Source organism: Amblyraja radiata, assembly GCF_010909765.2.
Source record: "Amblyraja radiata isolate CabotCenter1 chromosome 42 unlocalized genomic scaffold, sAmbRad1.1.pri SUPER_42_unloc_2, whole genome shotgun sequence".
In the NCBI taxonomy this organism is placed as follows: domain Eukaryota; kingdom Metazoa; phylum Chordata; class Chondrichthyes; order Rajiformes; family Rajidae; genus Amblyraja; species Amblyraja radiata.
In genome coordinates, this window is record NW_022630088.1 from 2,835,636 (window position 1) to 2,842,347 (window position 6,712).

Below are 6,712 nucleotides of genomic sequence, written 5' to 3' on the forward strand. Positions count from 1 at the left end.
AAGCAACAGACAATCAATTGTCGCATTCTTTTTCTGGCAGTGGTACAAAGGTAGCTGGGTTTGTAGCAGGTGATGGCTGATAAGTACAGTTCGGATGTGATAGGCATGAGATTTCTCCGTGGATTTTGAAATTAATATGTATGGATGCCAGCACGACCTTCAGCTGATTGAGGATGGTGGAGGAGAGTGGCGAGGTGATGTGCCAGTCCGCTGCCGTCCTTGCCGAGGGTCCGCGGTGTTGCCAGGGACAGCCGCCTCCACCCACGCCCTCACCAGAGAGAAGTACCGGCCCATCACCTCCCACACAAAGGCTGCCGTCCAGCAGGCCGGATCTGGGTGCCATGGCCAGTGCCAAGCTGGTGGCCGTTGTGGGGGAGGTGATAGACTCGGACCCCTGGCCACGGGCATCGTGGTGATTGCGGGCGCAGACCGGCTGGTCCGTGACCTGCCTGTGCATCAACAGGTCCGACGACGACGAAGCCTTTGCCGCAGCCGGAGCAGATGAAGGGCCACTCACTGCTGTGCACCCGCCGCCCCCACAACCAGGCACAACTCTTGCCACAGGTGGAGCAGCCGAAGAGCTTCTCTCCCGTGTGTACTCGCCACTGCATCTTCAGCTCATGCGTCGTCTTGAAGCTCTTGCCGCAGTCGGAGCAGCCGAAGGGCCTCTCGCCGGAGTGCTCACGGTTGTTCCACAGCAGTCTATCGTAGCGGGTGAAGCTCTTGCCGCACTCCAAGCAGTCGAAGGGGCATTCTCCCGTGTGCACCCACCGGTGGATCTCCAGTTGGCTCGCCACACATGCCAGGCCTTGCCACACATGTCGCACTCATCATGCTTCTCCTTGGTGTGTCCCGTCATGTGGTCCTACACCGAAGCTCAGCCCCTCGATGCACAACCCGCACACTGAGCAGAGGGGGGGGGGGGGGGGGGGGGTGGGGGGGGGGGGGGGGGGGGGCTCACCGGCACCCTGGCCGCCCTCAATGGCCGCTCACGTTCCCGTCTCTCTGTCCACAGCAACGGATCCTAAACCCTGCAGGAGGGGAACACAGAAGGTCAACAAGCTGGCAAACAGGACATTACTAATGCATGAATATTACTAGTGCTTGAAGGGGAGCGGGAGAGGATGTGGGAGTCAGGGCGGTGGGGGCAGAAGGGGGAGTAAGGGGCGGGTGGGGTGAGGGGGGCAGGGGTTGATGGGGGGGGGGGGGGGTCACGACGAGCATCCAGGAACCGCATCGAGCTGACCACACATCGTCCCACCCTGCACCGTAACGTCAGTCAGGTCACAGTGCTGGAGCCACTCAACGGGTCAGGTGGCGTCTGCGGAGAGAAGGTATATGTGATGTTTCAGGGTCGAGACCCTTCTTCAATCTGATGGGATGTCCACAGATAAGGAAGTGTAAGGAGTGAAACCGGACAAAGGGAATGGAGTTCAATGAAAATGTAGAATAGATCATTGTTGGATAGATAAATGGGAGGCTACTGTAAAGGAGTGATAGCTGACACACTGTAACCTTTACTAGGAGTTTAATACAGCACATGGCACACACGTCCCAGCACTGACTGCATCCAGCCTTCAGGCGTACTGGGACCTAATGGGAGGAACAAAGGGAGGATACCACAGTTATACTAATATGATGGGGCGTGGTTAGTGGTGATGAGGTAGCTACATTAGAGGTTGCATGCATAAACCATCTACATCCTTCCCCTTACAATTTAAACAAGTTACAGCAACGGCAGGTTGGTTATACAGTGCCTGCAAAGCTAAGCAAACTCTCCGTATCGAGCCGGAGGTTTTACAATCCGACCCGAGCGAGTGCGCACAGCACCCTCACCCTCCCCACCCGAAAGAAGAGGAGGAGGGACAGGAACAGAAACAGGAGGGGGAGAGAAGGTGGGTGGAGAACCCAGCTTGGAGGGGGAACGGAGAGGCACAGGTGAGCCAGGTGAAACAGAAGGGGTAGAATGAGCAGAAGTTGGAGAAAGAGAAGACCTTGCAGGGGACAACAGAGCCTGGGGAGCAACACCGGGAAGAGCAGGGGGAGGTACCCGAGGCAAACGGACCGACCGGGGCATGCAGGGAGCAGAGGGTAAGTTAGTTGAGGAAGGCTCGACACGCGATGGGAGGGGGGGGGGGGGGGGGGGGGGGGGGGTATACGGAATCGCAGGAGGTGGTTTGGGCTCGTTGACCGCCAACAGGTGCTGGCGGCTGCGTCGGTATACAGTCCCCTCGAAATCCACCAGGTAGGACCGTGGCGCGCTGTCGAACCCGACGATGGTGGCTAGTCGGGAATAGCCGGTGGGCGTCTGCAAACGGACGACCTGTCCAGGCAGCAGTGGCGATAGGGGGCGGCAGGATTTGTCGTGCGAGCGGCGCTGGATTTCGTGCTTCTGGGCAATTCGTTGCTGGACATCAGCAGGCTGCAGGACTTTGGGCATCAGGGACTGCTGTGCGATAGGCATCGAAGGGCGAATAACTCGGGACATGAGTCGCTGGGCAGGGGATCGCATAGTACTGTCTCTGGAAATGTTCCGAAGGTTTAGGAGACCCTGATAGAAATCCCCGTTGGAGAGGCGGGATTGTTCAAGCAAGTGCTTGGCGCTGCGGACCGCCCGTTCAGCTAGTCCATTGCTCTGCGGGTACTCCGGGCTGCTGGTGAAATGATTAAAGTTCCACTTTGCAGCAAATGCTCGAAATTCGGCGCTAGTAAACTGGCGGCCGTTGTCTGTCTGCAGCCGAACAGGGGAACCAAACGTGGCAAAGTGACGTCGTAGTTTGCTGATCACCATCTCGGAGGTGATGGCGGGGAGGAGGTCCACCTCGAACCAATTTGAGTAAGAGTCCACTAGCACAAGGTACTGCTTCCCACGCCAGTCGAAAATATCGCAGCCAGTGAAGACCAGGGCATGTCAGGGACAGGCTGTTGTAAAAGCGGCTGTCTTTGCTGATGCGGGGCAAGAGAGTTACAGTCCGGACAGGAATCCACCCTGGCCTTGATGTACTTTGCCATGCCCGGCCAGTAGTACTGTACCTGGGCATGCGAGATAGTGGCATCTGCCCCGGGATGCCCCATGTGGGCGGCGTCGAAGTACAAACCATGCAGCGAGGCAGGGACGACCACTTTGTGTCCCTTGATAATAATGCCATCCCGGAGGACCAACTCGTCGCGGACCAAAAAACAGGGGTGGACGCTGGCAGGCAACGAAGTCCGTTTGGTGGGCCACCCGCGCTTGATGACAGCAGCAAGCTGTTGCAGGTCGGGGTCGTTAGCGGTATGTTCAACCAAGCACTGTAGTTGCTTAGAAGGGACGAAGTTAACGTTCAGTACCTGTAGGTCTGCCTGCTCGAAGGGGTGCTGGTCGCAGGAGGTCCGGGGGGCCCGGGACAGCGCATCAGCCACATGCATCTCGGTGCCCCTCTTATATATGATTTTAAAGTCAAAGCGCTGTAGCTGCAGCATCATCCGCTGTAGCCTGGCTGGAGCGCAGTGTATGGGCTTGTTCAGTATCGTCACCAGTGGCTGGTGATCCGTCTCCACGGTGAACCTGGTGCCAAATAGGAAGTCCTTAAACTTCGAACACGCGAAAACCACCGCCAGCAGCTCCTTCTCTATCTGCGCATAGCGCTGCTCTGTGTCCGTCATGGTCCTGGAGGCATAAGAGATGGGCAGCAGCGAGTCACCAGCGTGGGGTTGCAGGCAGGCAGCACCCAGTCCAAACCGAGAAGCGTCGCAAGTGACCACGATCGGACGCAGTAGATCAAAGAACTTCAGAGTAGGTGTGCTGACCAGCCTCGTCTTTAGCAGGTCAAACGCCTGCTGGTGGTGTGGAAACCATGCCCAGGCAATGTCCTTTTTAGTGAGTTGTCTCAGGGGTGCGCTCAACTCGCTGAGGTCGGGGATAAACTTTCCCAGGTAGTTCACCATACCCAGGAAACGCTGTAGACTGACAACGTCTGTCGGGGCGGGCAGCTCTGAGATGGCGCTGGTCTTTTGCGGGTCCGGCTTCAACCCTTGGGCCGTGAAAATGTGGCCAACATATGTGACCTCAGGCACCCGGAACTTGCATTTTGACCGATTAAGCTTCAAATTTATCTGCCGAGCACGGTCCAGAATCCGTCGGAGGTTGCGGTCATGTTCGGCCACATCCCTCCCATAGACCAGAATGTCGTCCACAATGATCGCGCAGGGCAGACCTGCAAACAACTGTTCCATTGAGCGCTGAAATACCTCGCTGGCGGAGTTGATGCCGAACGGCATCCGCAAAAACTTAAACCTGCCGAAGGGCGTGCTGAACGTGGTCAGGTCCGTGGAGCGTTTGTCCAGGGGTATCTGCCAAAACGAACTTCTGGCATCGAGGACGGAGAACACTGTGGCTTGTCCAACCTGGGCGGCAACATCTTCGACAGTCCTCATGGGGTAGTGGGGCCGTTTAATCGCCAGATTCAAGTCCTTGGGGTTGATGCATACCCGTATTTCATTTTTTCCTTTCTTCATCGTGGCGACCATGGTGGAGACCCATTCGGTTGGATCGCCGACAGCCTCCAGCACTCCCATGTTGACCATGTCTTTCAGCAAGCTCTCCACCTTGTCCTTCATGGCGAACGACACTCTATGGGGTGGACGGATCACAGGCACCACAGATGGGTCAGTCACGATTTTGTACACCAACGGCAGCTGCCCCAACTTGTCGTCAAACAGGTCCGGGTACTCGGATAGTGGATCCATCACAGCTCGCACCTCGTGGACCGTACGGTCAAAAGACACCAGCCCAATATCCTGGCAGGCCTAGTTGCTCAGCAACGTTACACAGTCGCAGTCCAGAATAAAGAAAGACAGGTCCTGGGAAGATTTCTGCAGCACGCAGTGGAAGGTCGCCCTCCCCACAGGTGTCAGTTCCTCTCCCCCATAGGCACGCAAAACAGAGCGATCTGCAGTCAGCAGCTCATTATTCCTTATCCTGTGGAACAGCTTTGTTGACATTACGTTCACTTTCGCCCCCGTGTCCAGCTTAGCAGAGAAGGACTTATTGTTTACAGTTATGTTCACAGAAGGATCGGGGAGGCGAGATCGGCTGTGGAGGAGAGTGTAAACACTTACGTCTCTCGTGGAATAGCTGTTCTCAGAGCTGGGGGCAGTGTCAACAGAGGACTGAGAATCCATCTCGCTATCAACTTGCAGAAGGTTGTTTAGGAGTTGTCTAGGAGCTGAGGGAACTTTCCCACGGGACCGACAGGCAGCTGCAAAATGGTTCATTCTCCTGCAGAAATTGCAGGTCATCTCGAGGGCTGGGCACTGTGACTCCGTGGAGTGCACATAATTGCAGTTTGGACACTTTTGAGATCGCGGGACCCGGGATGTACGAACGGGCCGCGGTGGAGGGCGAAAGTTGTCCTGCATACGTCGTTGTCCAGCAACACCAGTCAGATTTATGGCTCGGCTGTCAGATCCCCTCTGCCCATGCGGAGGGGTGACCACTTCGGCAATGCGGCACGCATGCATTGCCTGAGTCAGGGTTAGGTCAGGCCGTTGCAGTAGGTCGGCACGCAGTTTCTGGTCAATCATGCCAGTGACGAGAATGTCCCTGGTCAGCTGGTCGCGCATGGTCTCAAACCGGCACCGCTGGGCAAGGTGGCGCAGGTCAGCGATGAAACACTCAACAGGTTCATCCGGCTGTTTCTTGCGTGAGAAGAACCTGGCCCGCTCCAGTATACGGTTGGAGGGCAGGTCGCATATCTCCGCGAACTTGCGCAAAAGACATACCGGGTCGTCGGCCGATTCAGCTGGCTCGACCGGCTGGTCGTTGTCATCCAGGACTGCTGGTTCGTAGACAAAGGCTTGAGCTCTCTTCATTGCGTCGGGACCGGCCAGGTTGAGCAGGAGTGAGGCTTTGACCGCGGCTGGGTCGTTCCGGTGCGCGATATTGACGTAGTGAGTGTAGTCCATCACAAAAGTCGACCATCGCTCCGCAATGTCAGCGTCGAAGACAAGGGGAGATGGCTTTCGGCATGAGGATGCCATGTCAAAGGAAGCCCAACACTGGGCACTAACGGGGACAAATAAAATAAAACCGGTAAACGGGAAACGCGAGTTTAACTTTCTGACACCATGTAAAGGTGATAGCTGACACACTGTAACCTTTACTAGGAGTTTAATATAGCACATGGCACACACGTCCCAGCACTGACTGCGTCCAGCCTTCAGGCGTACTGGGACCTAGTGGGAGGAACAAAGGGAGGATACCACAGTTATACTAATATGATGGGGCGTGGTAAATGGCGATGAGGTAGCTACATTATAGGTTGCATGCATAAACCATCTACAGCTACCATCGACTCTACAGTGAAAAAGGCCCAACAGAGGATGTACTTGTGGCAGCTGAGAAAACACAATCTGCAACAGGCAATGCTGGTCCAGTTTTATACTGCCATCGTAGAGTCTGTCCTTACCTTCTCCATCACGGTCTGTGTGTCCGCTGGTGCTCCCGCAGCCCCCGATTGTCACAGTGGGAGCAGCCGCTCGCCGGCGTGGGCCCGCCGGTGCAGCCGCAACCCCAGTACGGGCAGTCGTAGGGCTGGCCACTGGTGTGCACGCGCTGATGAGACAGGACGTAGGAGACGATGGCAAAGCGCTCTCCACACACCGGGCTGGGGACGGGATGGTCGCCGTCTTGCACACGCTGATGGGACAGCAGCCTGGTGGAGCTGGTGAA